This window comes from Puma concolor, chromosome A2 (assembly GCF_028749965.1).
Source record: "Puma concolor isolate L17-30 chromosome A2, mPumCon1.1.hap2, whole genome shotgun sequence".
Lineage (NCBI taxonomy): Eukaryota > Metazoa > Chordata > Mammalia > Carnivora > Felidae > Puma > Puma concolor.
The window spans coordinates 86,473,569-86,500,681 of NC_141668.1; the positions used below are offsets into that span (position 1 = coordinate 86,473,569).

Consider the following 27,113-nt stretch of genomic DNA (forward strand, 5'->3'; position numbering starts at 1 on the left):
CAATATATATATATTATATATGGCTAGTTATATATATATATATATATATATATATATATATATATATATATATATATATATGGCTAGCAACTTCTGCCTCCCTCTCTCTACCCAGTCACTTTCTACCTCCTTACTCTGTTTCATGTCCCTATGTGGGCCAGTGGTTTAGGCCTCTGGTAAGCGACCTGAAAGCAACATGATTGAAAAATTGGTGATAAGGAAGTCTAGGGAAGAAGTATGTAGAGAGACCTCTCTGAATGGGCAAAGAATATGAAGATATTTATGTCCCACCTGAATATCCACCAAAAGATGACAACAAAAGTTGAAGATTTTAATAATCAAGTGGATAGAATAGAAATTGAAAGGTCTTTTTTGGATATCAGTCAGCTTCTTTCCTCAGTCACTTCTGTCATTTCCCAATGGAATCATGTACAAGGTGTCCTTGTTGGCAGGGATGGAGGTAATCCATGGGTTAAGTAACCTGAACTTCTACTTACCAAGACTGACCTGGCTACAACCATAAGTGAGTACCCAATCTGCCAACATCTGAGAATACTGAGTCCCCACTGTGGGACCATTCCCCAGGGTCAGCTAGCTACCTATGGCAGGTTAATTACATGGGACTGTTTCTGCCATGTAAGGGATAATGTTTTGTTACTACAGAAATAGACAATTACTCTGGGTATGGTTTTGCCTTCCTTGCATGTGCTGTTTCTGCCCAAAATATCATCTGTGGACTGGCAGATAATATGTAAGTAAGTACAACTGGAATACAGAAAATTCCTTAGGACATCTCTTAATACTACCATGACCTGTAATTAAAGTCAATGAAAAACTACAAGAACCAATTAAAACAAAGGACAGTCGTTAAGAGATTGACTGCAAAGGGGACAAGGGAACTCTTGGAGTGATGGAACATTCCATATCATGATTGTAGTCATAGCTACACAATTATATATAACTGTCAAAACTCATCAAATTGTACACTTTAAATTGGTGAATTATATATATTAAAAATGTATTTATTTTTAATTTAACATGTGGTGTTATATTAGTTTCAGGTGCACAATATAGTGATTTAACAATTCTATAATTACTCCCTGCTCATCATGATACGTGTACTCTTAATCTCCTTCACCTATTTCACCTGTCTTCCCACCCACCTCCCCTCTCTGGTAACCATTTGTTCTCTATATTCAAGAGTCTTTTTTGGTTTCTCTTTTTTTCCCTTTGTTCATTTGTTTCTTAAGCAATAGTTTAAAACATGTTGTTGCAAATGGCAATATTTCATTCTTTTTATGACTAAGTAATATTCTATTATATACATACATCACACCTTCTTTATCCATTCATTTGTCAGTGGACATTTGGGTTGTTTCCACATTTTGGCTATTATAATTAGTGCTATAATAAACATAGGGGTGCATATATATATCTATTCAAATCAGTGTTTTTGCATTTTTTGAGTAAATAATCCAGAAGTGGAATTACTGCATCATATGATAATCCTATTTTTAATTTTTTTAGGAACTTCCATGCTGTTTTCCACAGTGACTGCACCAGTTTGAATCCATAAAAAGAATACATGAGGATTCCTTTTTCTCCACATCCTCGCCAACACTTGTTGTTTCTTGTGTTTTTTATTTCAGCCATTCTGCCAGCTATGAGGTGATATCTCATTGTGGGTTGGGTTTGCATTTCCCTAATGATGAGTGATGTGAAGCATCCTTTCATGTGTCTGTCGGCCATCTGTATATCTTCCTTGGAGAAATGTCTGTTCATGTCTTCTGCCTATTTTTTAATTGGATTATTTGTTTTTTGGTGTTGAGGTGTATAAGCCCTTTCTATATTTCTAATACTAACCCTTTAGCAGATGTATCATTTGCAAATAGCTTCTCCCATTCAGTAAGTTGTCTTTTTGTTTTGTTGATATTTTCTTTTGCAGTGCAAAAGTTTTTTATTTTTATATAGTCAAATTGTTTATTTTGGCTTTTATTTCTCTTGCCTCAAGAGATATATTTAGAAATATTTTGCTATGGCCAGTGTCAGAGAAATTACTGCCTGTGCTCTCTTCTAGGATTTTGATGGTTTTACTTCTCCCAGTTAGGTCTTTGATCCATTTTGAATTTATTTTTGTGTATGGTGTAAGAAAGTGGTCCAGTTTGAATTTTTTTCATGTAGCTGTCCAATTTTACCAACACCATTTGTTAAAGAGACTGTCTTTTTCCCACTGCATATTCTTGCCTCTTTTGTCATGGATTAATTGACCATATAATCATGGGTTTATTTCTGGACTCTTTACTGTGTTCCATTGACTTATGTGTCTATTTTTATGCCAGTATCATGTTGTTTTGATTACTACAGCTTTGAAGTATATCTTGAAATCTGGCACCGTGATGCCTTTAGTATTGTTCTTTTTCTTTTTTTAAGATTGTTTGCTGAATTTTATTTTATATAAATTTTACCTCAATGCAGTTATATTAGAAAAAAGCTTTTCCAAGACAGCAAATTCCCCCCAAAAATGTTGAAAAACAAATAGCAGACAGGGAGAACATATTTGCAATACATGTACTCAAAATTTGTATTTCAACTGCAAAAGAGAAATAATTCTTATAAACACATTTATTTATTCATTCTTCTATTCAAGAAATAGTTTTTGGGCATATGACATTCATCATGCAAAGTCTCAAAGGTGAAGGATCAGTCCCACTGGGGGGAAAAAAAAAACACAAGTAGAAATAAAAAACAAAAACAAGAACAAAAAACTGCTCTTATAGAGCTTAAAATCTAGTTAAGGGAGACAGAATGTTAAATAAGTAATTGAAATATAAAAGATATGATCTTGATTGTGATAAGGCTCAGAGCTATGCCTTCTTTGTCCATAGTAACTATGTGGGTTTTTATCAAATACATTTTTGTATTAGCCATATTTGTAGCTCACATTTTCTAATGTACTGTACTGTTTTCCCCTCTAATCATTTTTAAATCATATGAACTTGTTTCTAAGCTGCAAGGTAGAGAATAGATAAATCAATACATTTATTTTTTTAATTTTTTTAATATTTATTTATTTTTAAGAAAGAGAGACAGAACACAAGTAGGGGAGGGACAGAGAGAGGGAGAGACAGAATCCAAAGCAGGCTTAAGGCTCTGAGCTGTCAGCACAGAGCCTGATGCAGAGCACAAACCCACTAGCTGTGAGATCATGACCTGAGCTGAAGTCGGATACTTAACCAACTGAGCCACCCAGGTGCCCCTAAATCAACACATTTAAAAAATATAACACAATGTTATAATATGTAGCAGTTTTCGAAGTGAGAGAGTAGAGCATTATACAAAAAATGCCAAGGATCTTTCTCAAAACTAATTGTCTGATCATTAGCATAACACTTATCTTAAAAGTATAAAATGGTTGAAGTCAGAGAAATGGTCTGAGGTTTAAGTGAGGTCACTTAAAAACCTGCTCAATAAAAGAAGGCTCCTGAACAGAGGCCAGGCTACCTCAGCAGAAAGACACCAAAGGAGGAAATTATTTTGAGAAACAATTTGCAGTGCTTAAGCATTTTCTCTCCTTGATCAACAGGAGGGAGGTCTTTGCTCATACCTCATGCCAAGTAAAAGGGGCTTTAGGGCATCATTCTGACAGCTTGATATGTGCCCTATGGAGCTTGATGGGGCAAAGGGACTGGTTTTCTACTCAATGTTGGAGAAAAGTGAGAGGCTCTGACTGGATTACCTGCCTGGCAATTGAGTTCACAGAGGTTACCATTGTCAGATCAAGCCACTATCCACTGTTGGCTCCCCAGAGGTGTGTATTTCCTATGGTTCAAATGTGGGCCCTGCATCAGGGAGCCAGCATAGGAGCCATTTACAAAGGCTCTACAAAATGCTGGTGGCAGATAACAAAACTGGCCAGCTGGAAGAGACATAAGGTATAGAGATGGTTTTACTTGCTAGTACAGTCATATTCTGATGTTAGTGTACTCTGGCAGGTATTCAAAAGCTGACTGTTTTTATCATGTTGTGCTTTCATAGGTATCTCAAAGATTCTCCTACTGAGAACAACTAACTTCAACTACCTAAATGAGGGCAAAGCCATTCCACCAGACTCCTGCTTATCTGCCCCCCTCAGCTCCAGCATTCTGCCGTACCCTGCAGGGCTCTTTCCAGGCAGATCTCAAAGCAGCTGCATGAGACGCACTCAGATAGGATCTATTTTAAAATGACATCAGAACCACCCCTTCAAAGTCAACCCTTTTATATGATAAAACTAGTTTTTGAGCCATCTCTGCTGAAATTTTTACATAATTGTCTTTGTAACTCACTTAAGAATATGAGAGAAGAAAAAAAAAATACTATGAGAAAAGATACCACCTATTGGTTTGTTTTTAGCCTTTGGACCTCAACTGAAGCTAAGGCAGAAAGCATTCCATTTTTAAATTGTGTTAATAAACAAGCAAATCAGGATATTTTAAGTGTCAGTGCTGAAGCAAGTTAACACCATGGAGACACTGAAAGAAAAAAATCAACAAAGTTTGGGTATGGGGAGAAAGAAGAAGCAGGAGCTAAGCATGACTTTAAGGATTAAGTTTGATGTATTAAAGGAAATTATGGGGGATTATTGCATAACTAGAATAAATTGACCATAGCCTTTTATTCATCTTCTTAAGTCTTTTCTTTTCCCCCAAATTCCTGTTAAAATCCAGCAAAGAATTAAAAAGCTAACAACCCATAGAGAAGAAGAGCTATGGGGCAGATATAATAGTAAAGTTATGGTCATTCTGCAAAAGCAAGAAGCACCCCTACTCAAGGTTTGGTTTGGATGTTAAGACTGATGACCCTACATATACACCAAGAGGGTATGAAAAGCTTTATTACTTACATAACTGTTGTCTCTAGGGAGAGCAGGGCAGGAATTTCAAACAGGTCTGAAATAGCTTACGAGAGCAAAGAAAGGAAACTAGCCTGGATTTTGTTGCAGTTAGGATGTGGAAATAGATGCAGAGTTTCCATGAAAGCAGGTAGAGATTTGCAAGGTTTGAATCTTTTACTGGTTCCAAGGTAGGGAGCACCCAGGTTTTCTTATCAGCTTGCCCAGTTGTGGGATACCAGGGGTATGGGAAGGGAAGAGGCTTCAAAGCTGTCAGTGGTCAATCATCAAACAATGAAGTCTGTCTCCTCATGACAGTAGACTTTTTGAATCAGACGAAACAGTTGAAAGAAAGGCAAATCGCTGATTGGGAAAATTAGAGCCATTTTCAAGCAGAGGAAGGAAATTTAATTAAAACTGAGGGTGTTTATCAAAGAGAAACCCTGAGAGGCATGTAGCAAGAACTATGAGGCTGAAATGAGGCTCATAATTTTCAGGAACAACTTATGGGAGCCAAGGACCAGTGAGGTAAAGTTTTCAAAACACAGAAGGAAAATGACTTCTCATTTATGAATCACGTTGAGTGCGGAAAAAAAGTCATTTTCAGACATTCAAGGTAAAACAATTTATTTACCATGATGACTCTCCTTAGGAAATGAAGGAAGGACAAAGGTTGGCATGATTGCATATTTTCCAGTCATTTACCGTATACATGGGAACATATGGAGGAAAACAGTGATTTACATAAACAACTAAGAAAATTCTTAAGATATACTGTGGTTGAAACAAACAAAAAACAAAGAGAGGTCAAGGGCAAAATTTGTTTTCTGGCCCAGAAGAGCAACAAATCATGATTGTAGATGAAGAAGTCCTTCCATAAATAAAAGGAATAGGAAGTAGAAGAAGGACAAGGGAGAGGAAGAAGGGAGAGAAAATATGAAGGGAAGGAAGGAATGAAGGAAGGAAGGAAGGAAGGAAGGAAGGAAGGAAGGAAGGAAGGAAGGTAGGAAGGAAGGTAGGAAGGAAGGAAAGAAGGAAGGTAGGAAGGAAGGAAGGAAGGAAGGAAGGACAAAGGTTGGCATGATTGTGTATTTTCCAGTCATTTAACGTATACATGGGAACATATGGAGGAAAACAGTGATTTACATAAACAACTAAGAAAAAAACTTAAGAAATTATCAGTATGAATAGGAAAAAGTTCCATTAGACAATAAGTACAATTATAGTACACTACAGTATTTTATTCAGTAGGGAATTATGTTTACAGTCTCATAGCAATATAAACACTGACTGTTGATTTAAACAAAAATTGTAATTATAAAGGAAAGATGGAAGGACCAGAGGTAGGAGTATGGTGTAAGAAGGCATATCCTCAGCTACCATATTAGAATGCCAGTAGATATAAAAATTCATCACTGACTTAGCCAAATAGAAATATGAATATAAATGATGACATATAAAAATATTACTGTTATGCCCAGAATTTATGATCCCCAAAGACCACCAGGGAGCCGAGTCCAATGCAAAAGCAAAGAGCCTTTATTCAAGCTAGCTCGAGCTCAATCCCCTACCTGCACCGATGCAGCGGTGAGATACCGGAGAGAGAGAGTGTTTCAAAAGCACAAAGGTTTTATAGGGGTCTAGGGGCAGTTGGGGGGGGTGATGGTCGTGGCCTTAGCCGATTGGCTGGGGAAGGGTCAGAATCCGTTGCGCTGGTTGTGGGCATGGTTTGAACGGGAAGTTTGAACGGGTGAGCAGGAAGTTACTCAGGGGGAGGAGGCGTGGTCTAAGGTTTGAACAGGAATTCCTTTCTGTGGTTTTCGGGAAAGGGGCCATGTCAGGGACTTAGTCACTCAAGATGGAGGACACAGAACAAGATGGAGGCGGCTGGCGTAGGTCCGCTCTTTCAATTACAAAGTGGTTCTTTGAGAGCAGAAAAAGAATTAAAAATATAATCCCTTCAGTATTCTTTGACATTTTGATTGTAAGCATGTATTACTTTGAAAAAAATAAAATGATTTTAATAATTAGAAATTAAAGTCAGGTGGACCTGAGAAGAAAAGGTAGGCTTAGGTTTAAATGTGTGGAGTTTGGAAAAAAATTTTTTTAAATGTTTATTTTCGAGACAGACAGAGACAGAATGAGAGTGGGTTGGGGCAGAGAGAGGAGACACAGAATCCTAAGCAGGCTCCAGGCTCTGATCCGTCAGCACAGAGCCCAACATGGGGCTCAAACTCATGAGCTGTGAGATCATGACATAAGCTGAAGTCAGAGGCTCAACCACTGAGCCACTCAGGCGCCCTGAAAGAAAATTTTTTAATGTTTATTTATTTTTGAGAGAGAGAGAGAGAGTGCGTGCATAGGGGAGGGTCAGAGAGAGAGAGGGAGACACAGACTCTGAAGGAGGCTCCAAGCTCTGAGCTGTCACCACAGAGCCCAATGTGGGGCTCAAACTCACAAACCGCAAGATCATGACCTGAGCTGAAGTCAGACACTTAACTGACTGAGCCACCCAGGCGCCCCTAAACAAGTGGAGTTTGAGATCACTGCATGATATAGCCCTCAAACATTACCTGCTGATTTGATATTAGGGCTGAACTGGATAAAAGTAGAGAAACAAATACTAGACTCTTATAATAGAGAAGACATCTCAACCAGAGAAGTAAATTGTTCAAGGAACTTATGTATAAAAAATCAGCAATACAGAATGAAAAAAACAGAATATGCCATTAAATTGCAGAAAGATCAAATTCTCCTCCAAGTATAGATTTCTATATTCATTTTTCTCACATGCTTCATTATTTTTCTAGAATTTCAATAATTCCCTTCTTTCTTTCACTATAAAAATAATACTCATGAACAAACAAACACAAACCTCCCATCTCAAAAAGAAATTATTAGCAGAAATAATTTAAACTAGCAGAAGCAAATGCTCAGGAAGCATATAGATACTATGACTATCAAACTGTAACACGGGGGCCCCTGGGTGGTCCAGTTGGTTGAGCGTCGGACTTCAGCTCAGGTCATGATCTCACACTTCATGAGTTTGAGCCCTGCATCGGGCTCTGTGCTGACAGCTCAGAGCCTGGAGCCTGCTTTGGATTCTGTGTCTCCCTCTCTCTCTACCCCTCTCCTGCTCATGCTCTCCTTGTTTCTCTTAAAATAAACAAATGTTATAAAAAATTTTAAAAAAACTGTAATGTGAGTGGCATAGATATTGTTTTCTCCAAAGTAGGCATTATTAATACTAAGTTTAAGTAGTGAAAATTCTATTTAATGATCTTACGTATTTTTTCATTGGCTAAAACAAGGAATTAACATGATACATTTTAAATGTTCCTTACTGAAACAGAAATGCTACTTTTTCTATGTGAATTGAACATTGACTTAAATCTTAAAAACAAATAAACAGTTTTTGATGGTTTTAATGGTTTCTATTTGCTTTCAATAAGCTTATAAAATATTAACAAAAACTTCTACAGCAATGAACTCAAAACAGACCCCCACTGAAGTCTTTGTGATGATTTTAGAGCAAGGAGAAATACACATTCCTTCCACTATGTCACTACACAGGAAAACTGTTTCATAATAAATGATCTCACAAGAATTTCATAATGATGAACATATGCTCAGCTTTTTAAAATCCTGTAGTTTCAATGTTTAAAATTAAACAGAGACAAAAATGCAGCGAATACCCATCTTCTGAACACAGAAAGAAAAAATAAAATGTAAATAAGATCTACCCTTTTAAGCACATTTTTTAAAAGACCTTTTTTGGGCATATTCCTAATTATTCCCTTTGAGTAAATACAGCAAATTAAAATTGGATTTTAGATACATACCCGCATGACTCAAAATCTTTAGAAATGATTTGCTGAATTATCCACCACCAGCAATTTATCTCCCATACTTGCAAAAATCCCGGATTACCATTTTTTAAATATATACAAATTTATTAGGAAAAATGATGTTGTACATTTATTTAATCTTTTTTCTTTATTATTTGCGATATTTATTTATTGTTTGTTTGTTTGTTTGTTTGTTTGTTTATTTTTACCAAGTAGAGATATAAACCTTTACTTCACGACTTTGTCATAATTCACTTTCTAGTAAGACATGTACTAAGGACAGTTTAAAATACTAGGAAAGCTAGATGCTGGGTGTCTTCCAGTCAGGGAGCAAAGATGTGGTCACTCCAGGGCCAATGTATTCCTGGGGATCTCCAGGCAGCATAGGCCACACGCACCAGCATCATCCAACCCCAGATTTACTTGGAGCCACCTCTTTTCTTGGGGCCGTTAGTCCTCATTTCATGCCAAATTTTCACTAGAGGCTCCCTGTTCTTCCACGTGAGTTCATGACCATAAGTAATATACCATATTCCAAAGACAGCTCCCCCAAGATGTGCTGCATGATCAAAAAATTTCCCTCCCAGGATCATTTCTGCTCTGTCCATGGTAATAATGGCTTTTAGGGCATTCCCTGCTGTGAATGTGAACATTAGAAGGAAGATAATGGCGAGCCTCCCTTCTGGGATCTTTGTGTACACAGTACCAAGGACAGTCATGATAGCGCCTGATGCACCGAGTGATGGTCCATATCTTCCTGTGGCGAATTTACACACATAACTGACGAAATTGGAAATAACGCCTGCAGATAAGTACACTGCCATGGACTGTTCTTGACCCAGAATGTTCACTATGCTGGAGGAGAAGCTCCACAAAACATACATATTTGCTGCCATGTGAAACAAGGAGAAATGACTGAATATTGACAGCAACATTGGAGAACAAAGGACCCTTGAGGCTGAGTTGGATGTGAAATATCTGATCACTGTCTGCTGTAGAGAAGGTACTCTCCATAAACGGAATACAAAACATTTGCAGCTATGATACCTTTTGGTTTGATTTCTCTTCCCTTGAATGACTAAAACGTGTAAGCTAACACAAACCTGTCACAGTCTGCTGGTCATCACTTAGGTTATTCCAGCACTTGTTAATCTCCTTCCTGAAGTCTCCTTCCTTTTGTGGTCTTATGCTGTCCAACCAACCAGATTTTATACCATCAAAATAACTCTGGACCCTGGATTTCAGTGATTCATATGGCCAAATGACAGCTGATCCAAATGCACACCGTGTAAACCCAACAGTGAAAAACAAGGGCTTTACAAGGGTCCTTATAGGACAGGGAGAAGGATAAAAGACTGTTTCTTCTACAGGAGGAATCAAAGCACTTCTCTTGCATGTTTCACCACTTGTTCCGGTGATCTTCTAGGTTCAACCTTCCTGGGTGCTTTTCTGAATCCACATTTTTGCTGAATAAAAAAGTTAAACCTGTGTCCAAGCAGTCATGGCGGGGCTGGGGCCACACTGAGCTCCTTGCAGCTGCGGCCGCCTGCCAGCAGAGCCACGCCTGGCCACAGCCCCAGCCTCTCTGCACCCAGCCTCCTATATCTAAACTTTTACTGCATATTTCACTTATTAGTAAAAGCTTTTTAATATTGATAATAATACTTTGTAATATGTTACAAATATTTTCACATTTTTCAATTTATTTTTAATAGATCAAATTATGGTGGTGATGGTTCTATCACCTGCATATATCTATTAGAGTATGAAAATAAAATTCAATGTTCAGATGAAAGATCATGTAATGTTACCTAGTCTTTTTTGTTTGTTTGTTTTTGGGCTGAGTGTTCTTTGTCACAAATATATCAAAGAAGAAGTTCAAGGCTAAAACTTTATTCATGAACAGGGAACTGGACATGACATCATTCTTTTCATTCAATTAGCTAGTCTTGTTTTTAAATTTATTTAGAACTCCTGATTAAATTGGTTAAACCAGTTGAGTCCAATTCATCTTATTTGAGATACGATAATTTTTCTCAGATACCATAAACATGACAAAAATAATTTTCATCTTTTTCAAATTACCCTAAATATGATATTTAATAATTCACAAGTTAACAGTGGACTGTATGTGAATTATGTTGCTTAGTTAATTGGAAATCTTTAGAGGAATATTAATCTTTTTCATGCTTGTAGTCTCAGATTAGAAACTTTATATATCTATGTTCCACAAAGAAATGTCTTAGACTTCTGGCAACTAGAATTCTGGAAGTAGATAAATTAACTCCACAAAAACAGAACCTTGAAAAACAAAAGTTTCAGACATTAGAACAAATATAATTTTGCTGGCTAAATATTCATAGTGGCTTGCTTATTCTTTAATTTACATAAGATTCTCTTGGCCAGTGCTACAATTATATAAACAAACATTTTTACATCTAGGAAGGAGATGCTAACACTAGATAGGTAGCCATATAAACATCATATATAACCATATATAAACCTGATTAGACATCTGGTCTAATGTCATACATACACAACTGCATCTCCAAGAGTTGAACCCAAATATATTAACTCTATTCTGAATTTGAGGTACTTTATGCTGATCTTTCATGTTCCCATTCAAAGTATTGTTTTTAAAATTCATTATTCACAATTCTTCTATCTGTCATTTTTAATAGATATTAAATTGGAAAAATGTTTTTTGGAAAGGGGAGGTAATAGTCATTCATACTACTCTCAGAATGATTGCATAAAATTCTGATTATTTCTTATGCATCAATATAGCTAAAGTGATTAGTGTATAGTTTTCACTTTCTATTAGCAGGAACAAAAGGGATTAAAAAATACTGCCAGCATTGTGTCCCAATAACATGTGACATTTGTAGAAGCTGGTTTAAGAACTGGATGATTAAAATCTGATATTGTTCTCTCCTATCGCAAAGGCAAAGAAAAAGTATATGGTACTAAATTTGTAGGAGAAACACAAATTTATGACACTTTACTGTGTTTTAATCTAATAATTTTATGGTTTGAAAATGTTACTTTAAACATTTAATTAATATATTTATTCATTTATTATGTGTATTTTCTGTTCGCTGGGGCCTGTATTATCCAGTTACTTCTATAAAGTAATAAACAAACTTATATGATAATGTGATTTTAGTGTTGTTAATGTGAAGGATTAATTATTAAGGATTTCCACTATCCTTATTTTCTTAAAGTAAGGCCTATTTGGTCATGGTATTTTTTTAATAAAATGTTAGATTAATTTGCAAATTATCATTTAGTTTGTTGCATTATTAGTTTTGCTCTTTTTCATATAAATATCAAGTAATGAAATTCAGCTATTTATTGAGTAATCTACCTTTCCTGACTCATTTCACATACAATATGCATTATATGCGATTTCCATTATACATGAATTTGTTTTGAGCTCTACTCTTCTTTGTTTATTTATTCTCTAATAAAGCTTTGGAGAATGTATTGATCTCATAGAGCAAGACATTCCTCATTGTTCTTTTTTTTTTTTACAAGATGTCATATTTATTCTTTTGCATTTTCCCCTTCCATTTGAACTGTGAAATTAAATTGTCAATTTAGAAATCTTAGTGTGACTTAAACTAATATTGAACTGAATTTAAAATGTGAAGAGAATTTATATCTTTACAATATTGAGTGTTCTTATTTGTGAATGGGGCCAATATATAGTTATTCAGATCTTTCAGGACATCTTCAGTTTTGGGGAAATCTTGAACATTGTTTGAAGCATTTATAACAAATTTCACTGTCTTATTGAGTATTTTGAAGGATATCTTTTTAAATTAAATTTTCTAATTGGCTTTCACTGAAGTAAAGGGATCTATATTTTCAGTAATTTTAAATTCATATCCATTCATCTTAAAAAACTCTCTTAAGAGTACATATAACTTTTAAATAGAACCTTACATATATTTTTGGTAGACAACCATATTTTTAAAAATTGTTTTTAATTTTTTAAACTTATTTTTGAGAGAGACAGAGACAGAGTGTGAGAGGGGAAGGGGCAGAGAGAGAGGGAATCACAGAATCTGAAGCAGGCTCCAGTCTCCAAACCATCAGCACAGAGCTGAATGTGAGGCTCTAATTCACGAACTGTGAGATCATGACCTGAGCCGAAGGCGGACGCTTAACCAACAGAGCCACCCAGGCTCCCCTTTGGTAGACAATCATATTAATTGTGAATAATGTCTTTTGTCATTTCCTTTCCAATATCTTACACATCACATTGGTTTTTCTTATTTGATTGCTTGGATCTTATTCTTGATTTTGATAAAACTTTCCAAATTTATATTCTTAAATATAACATTGTCTATAAGTTTTTGGAAGGTTAACAACATTCATTCTAGCCCTAGTTCCTTATAAATTTTATCAGGATTAGATTTTTATTTTATCAAATACTTTCTATACAGTAATTTATAGAGTAATGTAATTTTTTCTTGGTTAATATGATAAAAATTAATATTAATATTTTTAAATAACATCTACTGGCCATGCTATTTTTCAAATAAATTGCTAAATTTAATTGTCTTTAATTCCTTTTTATATCAAATTTATACTAATCTTAAATTCATTGGGAAATTATTGATTTCTCAAATATTATGAACTGATTTAAATTTCATAATTATTTCTTTGTGATATTAAGAGGCATGTGTGTTTTTTTAGATATGTGTGTGTTGTTAATTTAAAATAATTCCACCATACTTAAACTGGACAGTAACATGCAAAAAAATGAACCTGGACCACTTTCTTACATCACACACAAAAATAAATTCCAAATGGATGAAAGACCTAAATATGAGACAGGAAACTGTCAAAATCCCAGAGAAGAATACAGGCAGCAACCTCTTTGACCTCGGTCACAACTTCTTACTTGACAAGTCTCCAGAGGCAAGGGAAACAAAAGCAAACATGAACTACTAGGACTTCATCAAGGTAAAAAGCTTCTGAATAGTGAAGAAAATAATCAACAAAACTAAAAGGCAACCAATGGAATAGGAGAAGGTAGTTGCAAATAGCATATTGGATAAAGGGGTAGTATCCAAAATCTACAAATAATTTATCAGACTGAACACCCCAAAAAACAAATAATCCATCTAAGAAATCCATTTAAGAGACTCCTAAGGATAGAGAACACTTTTCCAAAGAAGACATCCAGATGGCTGACATGAAAAGATGCTCAACATCACTCCTCATTAGGGAAATACAAATCAAAACCACAATGAGACACCACCTCACAAAATGTCAAAATGGCTAAAATTAACAGCACAAGAAACAGGTATTGGCGAGGATGTGGAGAAAGGGGAACCCTCTTCCACTGTGAGGGAATACAAACTGATGCAGTCACCCTGGAGAACAGTATGGAGGTTCCTCAAAAAGCTAAAAATAGAACTACCCTACCATCCAGCAATTGCACTATATATATATAATGGAATATTAGTCAGCCATCAGTAAGAATGAAATCTTGCCATTTGCGATTATCGATTATGTGGATGAAGGTAGACTGTATTATGCTAAGCAAAATAAGTCAGTCAGAGAAAGACGAATATATGATTTCACTTACATGTAAAATTTAAGAATCAAAACAGATGAACTTGGGGAGGGGGAGAAAAGAAAAGAGAGAGAGAGAGAGTAACAAACCATAAGAAACTCTTAAAGATAGAGAACAAATTGAGAGTTGATGGAAGGAGATGGGCTAGATGGATAGGTATTATTATGGTGAGCACTGGATGTTGCATGTAAATGATGAATCATTGAATTCTGCTCTTGAAACCAATATTCCATATAGCATGTGAACTTAACAGAATTTAAATAAAAATTTGAAAAGAAAAAGTAAAATAATTCTACCATAATTAATACTAATATGTTATCTTCTTATGTTGGGTTCAATATTCAGATTTTTCCTATCGTATCTACTTCATCCAGCTTTCTAAAATGTTAATATAAATATGAACTAGAATTATTTTACAGCGCTAATTCCTATCTGCAGTTATTGCTCTTTTTACATTTAATTTTTAATGCAAAAGTGCAAAAAATCTTTTGTCACTTTATTGGCGTTGTTAATGAAGTCTTGATTTTTGTTTTCTATTGTTATTGCATTTTTCTGCTTGATTTCTGATTTTATCAATATTAACTCTTCCTTTTAATTTACAGGCTTATTTCATTGTTCATTTGCTAGCTTTTTCAAATGAATGTCCACTTAACTCTCAGTCTTTTTTCTCTAATTTGGGAAACACTTTATTTTTATTTTTTTTACTTTTTTTTAATGTTTATTTATTTTTGAGAGAGAGTGAAAGACAGAGTGTAAGTGGGGAACAGACAGAAAGAGAGGGAGACACAGAATCCAAAGCAGGCTCCAGGCTCTGAGCCTGATGTGCGGCTTGAACTCACAAACCATGAGATCATGACCTGAGCTGAAGTTGGATGCTCAACTGACTGAACCACCCAGGCACCCCTGGGAAGCACTTTCTTGACAAAGCATTGTCCTTTTTTGTTCCTAGTCTCTTACATTCAAAATCAAGCTAAAACCTGATGTCTACTAGCCTACTATGTTAAAAAGAAGACCGCAATCCCAAATTGGAGTCATTTGTGCTAAACACCACATTAGCAAACCTTAATACTTAACCTAACTGCAGTTTCTACCCCTTAGGAATGTAACCTTTATCCAGTCAACATGGCATTACCTGGGTAACACTAAGGAGAAAGTTTGACCTTTAGGCCCCTTCCATTCTCTAAGGGGAAAGTGACCTTGCCTGAAACAATGCATTGTTTGCTAAGAAGTTCCGTTTTCCATCCTCTTTCCACCTTTCAAAGTCTTTCCTTTTCTAGAACTCAGTGGAAGTTCTTTTCTATTTCTATTGCAATTGATTCACCAATGGCTAAACATAGCCAATTACATTTTCAAATTTACTCAGCTGAATTTTGTTATTTAATAGCTATTATTACCATTTTATAGATATGGAAACTGAGGTACCACAAATTAAATACATTACCCAAGTTCCCTTACAATTGAGTGATCAAAAAGAATGTTAACCGTGGAAGACTTTGATTCCCAATCCTGTGTTCCAGATCACAATATCACAATGCAGACATCATTACAACTGAAGGAAAGATTTGATTTTTCCTTCAAACATATCCAGTTTTTATCCTATCATTTAGAATGCCAGATTCAATGTCCAAATATTTTTCAATAAGGAAGACAAAGTAATTTATCACATTATCACATCTTAATTTAAGAATACTGTTTCCAAATTTGTAATAATGATTTTCAAAGCCAAGTTCATTGAAAGCCTGTGTGCTTGCATTTATAAGAAATGAAAACAATGTCATGTTAACAAAAGGCAATATATTTCTGCTTCAATTAATTTTCTATTAACCAAGAAATAATTCATGAAACAAATCTAATTAGACTACACTGTAAGAAGATACAAGGACATAATACTAGGACACAATAGACTTCTTAGTTAGCTAAACCTACAATCAAGGATATAATCTCTCTGGAAGGATTCAGAATGAATTTTTTTTATATTGTCTCCATTTTTTTCATCTTAATCTAAATTGAAGCTAAAAGTACACTAGAAAGGGTCACCTGGGTGCCTCAGTCGGTTAAGCATCTGACTGCAGTTCAGGTCATGATCTTGCAGTTTGTGAGTTTGAGCCCTGCGTTGGGCTCTGTGCTGACAGCTCAGAGCCTGGTGGCTGCTTTGAATTCTGTGTTTCCCTTTCTCTCTCTCTGCCCCTCCGCTGCTCACACTCTGTCCCTCTCTATCAAAAATCAACATTAAAAAATAATAAAAAAAATAAAAAGTATGCTAGATGTTTTATCAAACCACAACTTATGCCAATGATTATTATCCAGTTTCCTTGAGCACCCAATTAAAAAACAAAACAAAACAAAACAAAACAAAAGATTAATCCAACCCAAGAAAATATATTTGTTCTCAATACTATTGCTGTATTACTTTGTCTGTGTATGGTGTTTAAAATCTAATTCTGAAGTCTTTGTGAATGCTCAGCCAAAAATGCTGTGGTAAATAAAAGCAATTATAATTATGGTTAGTTTGGATAATGGTTTAAAATAGTCGATGCATTCTCTTTTGATGTAATAATATAATAAGAGAAAATATCCAAGAAGTTGTATTATTAAATGGACATAATCCAAGTTATCATTTCCAAGAGAAATTCACTAACTTTATATAATGCCTCTTCCAGTAACTAAATGAAGGCAGCACAGGTAATTATACCACAGAAATGATGTAATGATTCATAGGTTGAAAGGAATAAGAGAATGTGACTCATCAATGAAGATACATTTTAAGGAAAGAGCAAAGGGTAGATTAAATTAAAGAGTTATAATTTAATAGTTGTCATTTCTGAAGCTTACAAGAAAACTTTACTGTAAAAAAATAAAAATTGTAAAAATGGTTGCTGATGGAGTCAGAGAGCCAAAGCTTAAAAAAATTTTTTTTGAAGACACAGAGAGGCAGAGGGAGAGGGACAGAGAGAGAGAGAGCAAGGATAGAGTTCTTATTAAAAATAATTTTGGGAAATTTATTCTCTAATTATATTTTCCTAAAGGCCAAATTTAAATTTGTCTGTGATCTGTGGTATATGATGATACCTCAACTTTATATATTTAAATACTATGTGCTCAAACTGTATTCACAATCATACTGTTGAGAAGGAAATTGAAAAAGGAGCTTAACACAGATATAAAAGGAGAATATAAAACCAGTAGTGAGTACCTAAAAACTACTCAAATTATTTAAAGGTGTCCCCACTTATAATATAGCATAAGTCCAATCTCTACCGCATTATCAAGTATTTTATAAATCAAGTAAAATTTTACTATATTCTTCCCCTAAGAAAAATTATTATTAACATTTTACCAAATAAAAGATTATAAGACTCAGCATAGTCATTTAGCAACTAAAACTACACTAGCAGCTTACTATATAAATTTACTATAAATAGTTTTTGTTGAGTAACCTATTTTAATGCTATTCTTTCTTTTCTTTTATGAGAAAGTTCCCTTTTATTTTAGTAAGACTTTGTGGTGAAACAAGCCAACTCAAAAATGAAATTTTCATAATGACTAAAATAGACACAATGTATGTTGAAGTGGAAAGAACATAACAATTGGAGAGCTGCATCAATGACCTACTGAGATTTCAGACCCTCCATTCAATATGGCACTTCCAGTTGGCTTGCCTGACTCCCACTCCTTAATTCATTTGTCTCCATAGTGCATATTACCTTCTAATATGCTATATAATTTACTTATTTACATTTCCTTAATTTGTTGACTCCTTCAACACCAACTATAGAGTCCTGAGAAGAACATAGTTGTAGAATGAATGCATATTTTTATAGGGTTAATGAGCAAAGACAGAATTGAACAAGCCCATGTCTCTCTTACATTTCTGATAATCAGGCCCAAAACAGATGAGAGCCACTATAAACTTGAATAATATTCATAATGTATAATATTCTTATCTTGGAATAAAAAGACTTAGTGATCTCTTAGTGAATTTGTGTTCAGCCTGTGACATTATATGAATAATGGTTATATAAGCAGGCTTTAAGAACAAACTTAAAGTACATATTCTCTCTAGTTTATTTTTGGGAAGAACATAAATTGAATAAAAGTTAAGTAAATATTTGGATTCATCAGTTTAAGGTTATTGTATTTACTTATGTTCAGATAAAAATGCAGTCCCTGATTTAATATCTATTTATATTTTGATAAACTCATTTTGAAAGTTTATATTCAAGAACATGACGTTCCTTTTCTTTCACATATAATTAGAAATCGATTACTTGTATTCATTGACTTAAAAAATGTATTAACAAAAAATAAAACTATGCAAAACTGTTTAATATATGTTTCAGGATCTTCTAGGTTGTATTTACGTAGAAATAAATTCAGCATATAAATATTTGAGATTTATATCTACATATGGAAATTGAAACAAAGAAATGGCTTTTTAAATACATATTATATGCTGAATATATGGTTTTATTTATGTGGTTTATGAATTATTTTTAGAATAGAATTCATCATCATAATATTTTCCAAATGGGATCCCAGGTAATGTTAAGGTTAAATTTAAAGTATGGTTTAAAAAATTAATTTAAAGTATAGTTAGCTATCATCTTGTATGCCATGATATTATCTACCCTGCTTTAAGAGCTGTAGGAAATATTGGTGCTTTTCAGAGACATTTCTGGTTCCCCTCCTTCTGATCCATGGTAGGATTTCATTTCCTAGTTTCCATGAAATTAGATGTGGCTTTGTGACTTGCTCTGGTCAATGAAATGTGTATGGAATTGTTGTGAGTTACTACCATGGAGAAAGAGTTAAGTGCCAGCATATGATCTACCCTGTTTCCTTTGACTTCCTTAGTAACTAATGACATTATGGATGGTGAATTTTCCATTATTCTGTATTCCTGAGTAAGGATATCATAGAGCAGAACCTTCATTTAACCTTCAAGTATCATGTAGAGTGCAAAAGATATAAATCTTTGTTATATTAAGCCACTAATATTTGGGCATTGTTTGTTACTGCAGCACATTCTAGCCTATCCTGAATAATACACAAATTGTCACTTTAAAGTGAGTGCTGGTATTTTAAAAATTATTGTATGGAATCTTAGCTTAAAGTTTAGCTTTCTAAAAGCAAGGAAACTGTCATGGTGTAAATAAGGGTGTGATGCCAATAAAATCTTTCATTTAAACAAATGACTCAGGGAAAAGAAACACTAGAAAGAAGTAAGTTTTCCCTGCATCAAGAAGATTAAGGGACATTCGGGGGGGCAAGTTTAAAATAGGAGAGAGGAATCAATGGAAGATTTTGGAGGCAAGGAGGGAATAGGAGATGGAGAAAAAACAAAGTTTAAAAGCTAAATGGAGATTAAAGCCTACAGAATAAAGGATAATAAGAGTCTTAGCTATTTGTGGGTGGTAAAATGAGAATGGACAAGAATATGAGGAAATAATTCCAACGGTCCTAAGGAAGATAGTTTTGTTAAGGCTGTGAGTGTTGGGGTGACAGAAACAGTAGGGTTTTCTCAGGTACATAGAATTCTGAGGCTTACATTTGATTTTGCTGATGGAGGAATAATGGCTGCAGAAGAAAAAAATGTTACTTAAGCTCTGCAGGCATTCTGGAGATATCCAGAAATGGAGATCTTCAAAGGAATAATTCTGCTCTAAGCACATCAGCTTCCTCTTGACCTCTGCTATAAAAGTGCTCTAAGATCCTATAGGGGCAGTCTTTCTCTAAGCATATTCACACTCTTGACCACTGCCAATGTTGTATTACAAATCTCTCCTTGTAACACTTTCTTCTATGTCATATTACTAACAGTTATGTATGTTTTATCATCCATATGAAGGAATATCTGTGCCTCATTTCTTTTTTTTTTTTTTTTTTTTAATTTTTTTTTTTTTCAACGTTTATTTTATTTTTGGGACAGAGAGAGACAGAGCATGAACGGGGGAGGGGCAGAGAGAGAGGGAGACACAGAATGTGAAACAGGCTCCAGGCTCTGAGCCATCAGCCCAGAGCCCGATGCGGGGCTCGAACTCCCGGACCGCGAGATCGTGACCTGGCTGAAGTCGGACGCTTAACCGACTGCGCCACCCAGGCGCCCCGCTGATTTCTTTTTAAATTTGTCATTATATAGTGTCTACAATGTATTAGACAAAATAATCATTCTTCTACTCAACCAGTATTGAATGCCTACTTGGTTCTAGGTATTATGCAAATGAAAATACAAAAAGGAAGAAAGCATACTACTGATTGTGTTACTCATGGTTCATCTAGAGAAACAGAACCAACAGGATGTGTGTGTGTGTGTGTGTGTGTGTGTGTGCGTGCTGAGAGAGAGATTTTCAGGAATTGGCTTACATGATTGTGGAAAGTTAGTAAATCCAAAATTTGTGGGGTCAGTTGTCAGGCTAGAGACTCAGGGAGGGACTGCCATTAAAATCCAAAAGAATTCTACTGGAAAAATTCCTTCTTGCTCAGAGGAAGATAGTCTTTATTCTATTAAGGCTTTCTTCTGATTGGAGAAGACCCACCCACGTTATCTGCCTTACTTGAAGTCCAACAATTTAAATGTTAATCTCATCCAAAACATATCTCCACAGAAACATGCAGAATAATTTTTGCCAAATGTCTGGGCACCTTGGCCTAGGCAAGTTGACACATAAAATTAGTCATGATATTCATCACAAGAATCACTAAATGGAAATCTAGTAAGGGAAAGAGGTGCATAAAAGTGAATTTCCAATGCAGTGAAAAAAATGGATGAACAGAGTACAATGGGAAAATATTTGGAGTATGGAGCCAAACTAAACTGACAGGTCAAGAAAGGTTTCTGAGAGATGTTAAATTATTAATGAAAATAAGAAGTTATTCTGATGGGGGGTGTGTGTGTGTGTATTTTGTGTGTGTGTGTGTGTGTGTGTGTGTGTGTGTGTGTGTGTTACTAGTGGTAGTGATAATGGTGGTGAGATACGACATAACAAAAATATTCTACCATAGAATGATGGAGTGATGGTACCATATGTAAAGGGCCAGAGATGGAAGAAAGCATGAATTACTTGAAAACTGCATAAGAAATGAAGCTAGAAAGGTTAAGAATGTTTCTATTTTAAGGGTTCTTTGAAATTAGCCTAACACATTTGGAACTTTTCTTGGGAAATCAGTGCAGAATTTTGAGTTGGGAGTAACAAGATCAGATTGGAATTTAAGAACAATCACTTTTGCATCAGGTAGTAGACTAGAACAAGAGAGGGCAAAAACAACACAATCAGTCTGAAGGATAATGCTTAATTAAATAATACTCAGAAAAGATTTCAATTTCCAGAGATCCCAATTTATTGAGAATATTTCAATTCATGTGTGTCAATACATGTAGATTCAGGGTAGTCACCTTCAAATTAATTACAGTTTTTCTCCTAGGGCTATTTCACGTGTTTAGAGTTTGTGGAAATTAAATTACATGGGATCCAAACTGGTCTAATTAGCAACTGATAACAAATGTATGACATTGAGACAAGATATAGGGAGGAAATCTAGTGAGCTTGGAATAAGCCCTTGTACTATAAACATGCTTCTGTGATGTAATTTTAAACAAACAACCATGCTCACTCAACACCAGCATTCCAGTTCTGAACCTCTTCCACATTCAGCATTCCACTCCCTTGGTTTACTCCCTTGGGTTGTTTCTGTGATAGTATTTCTCTAACAAATTTTTACCATATTTTGAAAGCAGTCTGATTTTGATGTCCCACACCACTGATATTTGAATATTGCGTGTTCTAAACAAATGTTGCATAAATACATAGAAAAATAAAAGCAGAGCATTTTCAGCCTCTTTGAGTAATTAAGTATCCTTCTGAGTAATGACGGTAAATAATCACTACAGAAAGTAAAGCCCATCACTTACTAAATAGTGAATTCTATTAAAAAAGATAAAATAGATCAGCTGAGATCACACTGGTTTAAGCCTATCTCTGTGAGATAAGAAAAATAACTGGATAGTTGGGTTGTCCTATTTGTGGCGATCTGTCTGAAATATTGCCTAGTTCAAATGCGCATGTTAATTGTGCAAATTTGCAGTGTTACTTCTGAATTTTAAATAATATGACATTATAACTCCTTGATAAGCTAAAATCTGTGGCTTCAAAACCATTTGTGATTACACTAAATGTTTATTTATTGGCCTATTTTGTATTTTAATACATATTATTTCTTTAAATGAAATAGGAACTTTTTATTGAGTAGTAGCAAATGAGAAGACTTGAAGTCACAGTCTTGAGCAAACAATTTTTTTTGGATTAAGCCCATATCTCAACGGGATATAACATGGAGCTACATGAACAAAATACTGCCACTGAATTGTAGCACCATAGAAATACATAACACTGTATTAAACCACTTTCTGGTTTTATAAAATGTAAACTGAAAGTAATGAACTGAGATAAAGCCAACCAAAGAGAAAACAATATCTGTCCAAATCCAAAAGCAGAAGGAGGAATAAACTGCTTACAACACTTCAGGGATAAAATGGCCATTGCTTGTAAAAAGCTCCCATGATCAGCACAATTACTTTTTCTCATGATCAAAACATTCATAGTTTTCTTTAGGAAGACTCTATATATCATATCCAACTCTAAATGTACTATACATCCTCTTGAAAAGCCCTTCCACAGTTATTGCTCTAAGAGTAAACTTCAAATGCTGCAATATTCACAAAGGAAATTTTCTCCCAATATTACTATATCCACCTGCTCTCTATTTGCACCCACACAACTAGATAGGACAGGTGAAAACACAAACTCTCACTGACTAGCCTCCCTTCAAATTTATGACCATTAAATCAAGAGGTTTCTCACTGTTGCCCATAAGTATAGTACTGTTCCTCGACCATGTAGGCTTCCACACTTCAAGATGACTATTTCATATCTTCACTTCCTCCCTTGAAAACTATTCCCCATCCTTATTCTCAGCGCATTAATATGGTTTCTATTTACAAGAGAAAAATGAAATAGTGGGAAGAAAATGTCCTCAAGTCCTCACCACTGTATCTATTCATCCATGAGAATCAATGCCCACATATTTTGCCTTTCCTCCTGTTATTATCAATGAACCCTCCCAGCCCTTAGCTGTGGCCAGTCTCTCCATTTCCCCCAAGTCTCCATCCCTTCTCATCTATCAGAGGGTATCTCTTGAGGAATTATCTCCTAATCATCTAGTAACGTCAATTTTTCCTTTCTATTGGATCATTCTCATCAGTGTGCAAATATGCTATTATTTCTCCTGTCCTAGAATAGTACCCTCAATTGTTCCAGCTTCCTCCTATAGCTACCTCTGTATTTTTTTGCTCACCTTTTCAGAATTTTTCATTTCCAATTCTTTCTTCAACTCACTCCAACCAGGTTTTTGTATATGATGCTTGACATGTCCAAATTTGAGCTCCCAACATGCCTGATATCCACCTTTCCACAACATATGTTATTCTTAAAACCTTTTCCATTTCATTCTTCCATTTGCTCATTCCCAAACATTTGGAGCTATAGTTTATCACTCTCTTTTTCCCCACCTCACAGACAATCCATTGAAAAATCCTGCCAAAATCTATCTTCAAAATATATAAAAAATTTAAAATATATATAAAATATGAAAACAGACCAATTCTTATATTTGCACTTCTGTCAGTTTGGTCCCAGCCACCATGATATCTCGCCTGAATGCACACCCTACTTACTGTTCTCCTAGCTTTTGCCTCATGTCAATCCATTTCTCACAAGTACTTAGTGAATGTCAATCCTCTGTTTAAAAAAAAAAATGGTGCAATGGCTGCCCTAGTCATTCAGAGTAAATAAAAGTTACTATTATAGCCTTTAAAGCTCTACTATGGCCCATTAAGTCCCCCCCCCCACCTTAAATCTGTTACCTTATCTTCAACCTTCTCATTGCTTCCTCTCTGCTCCAACTATGTCTTTCTTTCTCACTATTTCTCCAACACAGCCGTCATACTACCATTTCACAGGCTTCTTACAAATACCTTGTCTGGAATGATCTCCACCACCTTTTCCCTCACTCTGTAGGCTGTTATCCTACTCAAGAAGGTCTTCCCTTATGGCCACATTTAAAATTCAATTTTGCCACTTTGTATTTCCTCCCTCTTTCCTGTTTTCCTGTTCTCTTTGGTAGGTATCACTATCTATCATACTAAACAACTATATATATATATGCATATATATATATATATATATATATATATATATATATATATATAAAATTTGAACTTAGGTTTGCTTGTAAACTGGCTTTATGGGGGAAAAGGCTGCCTTGATTTGTAGCATTTGCTGAACTGCATTGTTTCCACAGAGATGAATTGTGTGTGTATGTTTTTACCATTCTGTTCAACGACATGTTGGTAGCCTGAAGTTGGTCATGATTAGCAAATACCATATAATATTTACTTACTTACTTAATTAATAAGCTAGGACAATTCAAATAAAAGTATTCTCTTCCAGCTAGGAGGAAACAAAGATATTCAATATAGCCAATGGCACATGACCATAAAATTAAGTGGATTTTGTTCTTATGAAACACAATGGGAAGGAGACTATTGGGACAGAGATTTCAAGTAGAAGAGACAGTTAAGAGTATGATACCTAAAAAAAAATTTTTTTAATTAAAAAAAAGAGTATGATGACTAAATGGTGAAGATGTGTAGCTTGAAATTACTCGCTCTCTGACCTATCTACCTAATATTTACTATCACTACCTAAATATTTACTATAATAACTTGCAAAATTTTACTCAGAATTTGAAAGCTGAATTGAAAGTCCTGCTATAATGAAGTTGCATATACAGAGAAGCAGTTGTGACTACTTTAATTCCTAGGTAGGATCACTTTTCATGGTCTTAATGGTTAACACACAATGAATCATCGTATCATCTTCCCCACACTATTGAGTGACAACATCTTCCAAGAAGGTGAAAAAGTCTCTGAGTTTTCAAAAACAGAGAAATGTATGAGACCTAAAAAAAACTTCAAGCTTAGAAGAAAATTTGGAAGTGATACAGAATATTTACAGGAATAAATATAGAGAATAAAAATAAATAAATAATAAACAATATAAAAGGTATAAACTCTCCCATGGACATCTAGTGTTAATGTTATTTTGCTATGTGTGAGAAGCAAAAAAGAAAACTGTCATAGTGTTTTTTCCATAAAGATTCACCATGTTTCTCAAGACAACATAATATATTTGAAGAATTAGAGAAACATCTTGTGTAGTGGATTCATAAAGACAATCCATGTAAGATTCCCTGAAGAACTGTTGTTTTAGCAGAGGTTTTGAACATCTTTGAAGATCTGAAGAAGGTAAAAGAGAGAGAGACTCTGATGAAGGCAATGAGTTTCAAATTATTGAAGGACGATTTAAGAAATTTGAGTCATGTAAACCTGCACGTTTTTAACAACTTTATAAAGCAACTTTAACTGATAGTGAAACTGCAGTTTTCCCAGTGAATTAAAGAGAGCCTAATGCAACAGGGATTATATCAAACAGAAAATTTGCAGTCATAGTGCAAAAAAAACCTGTTTTTTTTTTGTTTTGTTTTGTTTTTTTTTTTTAATGAATGACTTCTTGTACATGTATTTCAGAAGATGAGAATTAATGTGGCAGGACCTAATACCAGATGGTATAAAATTAACCTGAATAATGTTAAAAAAAAAACAAAGTCAGATTTAAACTTGAAGAAGGTCATTCTCTGATTCCCCAAACCACATGAGTCATATACAAATTGCAGAGAGGTGGGAAGAATAATAGTCTCTAGGTCCCTTACTAAGAAGACCTAGAGATTACAGGAGATTGAGATCACATTATAGAGATCTTTGAATGCGAAGTGGGTTGAACTTTATTCTATAGAGACTAAATAGGCTTAAAAATGTCCACCTAACAAAGTTACATGGCGTATTCTGTACTTTTGGAATATTGTATCTTGCAGTAGCGTTTAGAACATATTGAGAGTAAGAGAGATTGAAATTGCGGAAGACATAAAACTAATCCATTAGGATAAGAGAAGCAATAAAATCTTGAACTGGTGAAATAGCAGTGGGTATGGGCAAAGAGTTATATTTGAAAAATATCATTCATTTGGAATATATACAATTTCAGAACTGATTGAATTTAGGAATCAAAGGTTATATAGAGTTCTGAAGTCTGAGAAAATGACAGTATGATAAACTTAAGTTAGTAATCCAAGAGAAGAGGCAAGTTTATTCATTCAAGAATATTCATTGAGCCCTTACTATGTACCAGCTAGACACCAGGGATAAAAAGATACATAAGGTACAGTCTCTTCCCTTAAGTAGCTTGAAGTTTACTAGGGGATGAAGTAAGATGAAAAGTGAGATAGTAGACAAAATGAATTTGAGTGGTGAGGTCATCCCCTAGGAATAAATGTCCAATAAGCATTAGAAATGTGAAACCAAAATTACTTTTCAGTTTATTATCTCATTGATATTTTTTATTTTAGTAAAAAAAGAAGTTTTCCCTCCATATTTGCAACTATACAATGAGATCACTACCAGTTCAAAGCAAAGGAATCAAACGTTGTGAATTTTATGTGTGTTATAGAAAGGTCTTGTTAAAGAAAAAGGAAAATGAAGCTGTTTCAACATAATTAATTATAATAAAGCTATCCTCAGTCCCAATTTGGTCATAAATTTAATTATGAAAGATAAATTTAATTATGAAAGATAAGACTTCGAAAAGGAGATGTTAGAAAGGAAGAAAAATTGTATGCATGACCAAACAAAATG

General features: G+C 34.7%; 2 pseudogenes; both read right to left on the reverse strand.

Annotated features, from left to right (window-relative positions):
* Positions 1–9,137: 9,137 nt before the first annotated feature.
* On the reverse strand, positions 9,138–9,761 carry LOC147583290 (presenilin-associated rhomboid-like protein, mitochondrial pseudogene; annotated as a pseudogene).
* LOC112866855 (presenilin-associated rhomboid-like protein, mitochondrial pseudogene) lies at positions 9,716–23,782 on the reverse strand (annotated as a pseudogene).
* Positions 23,783–27,113: the final 3,331 nt, after the last annotated feature.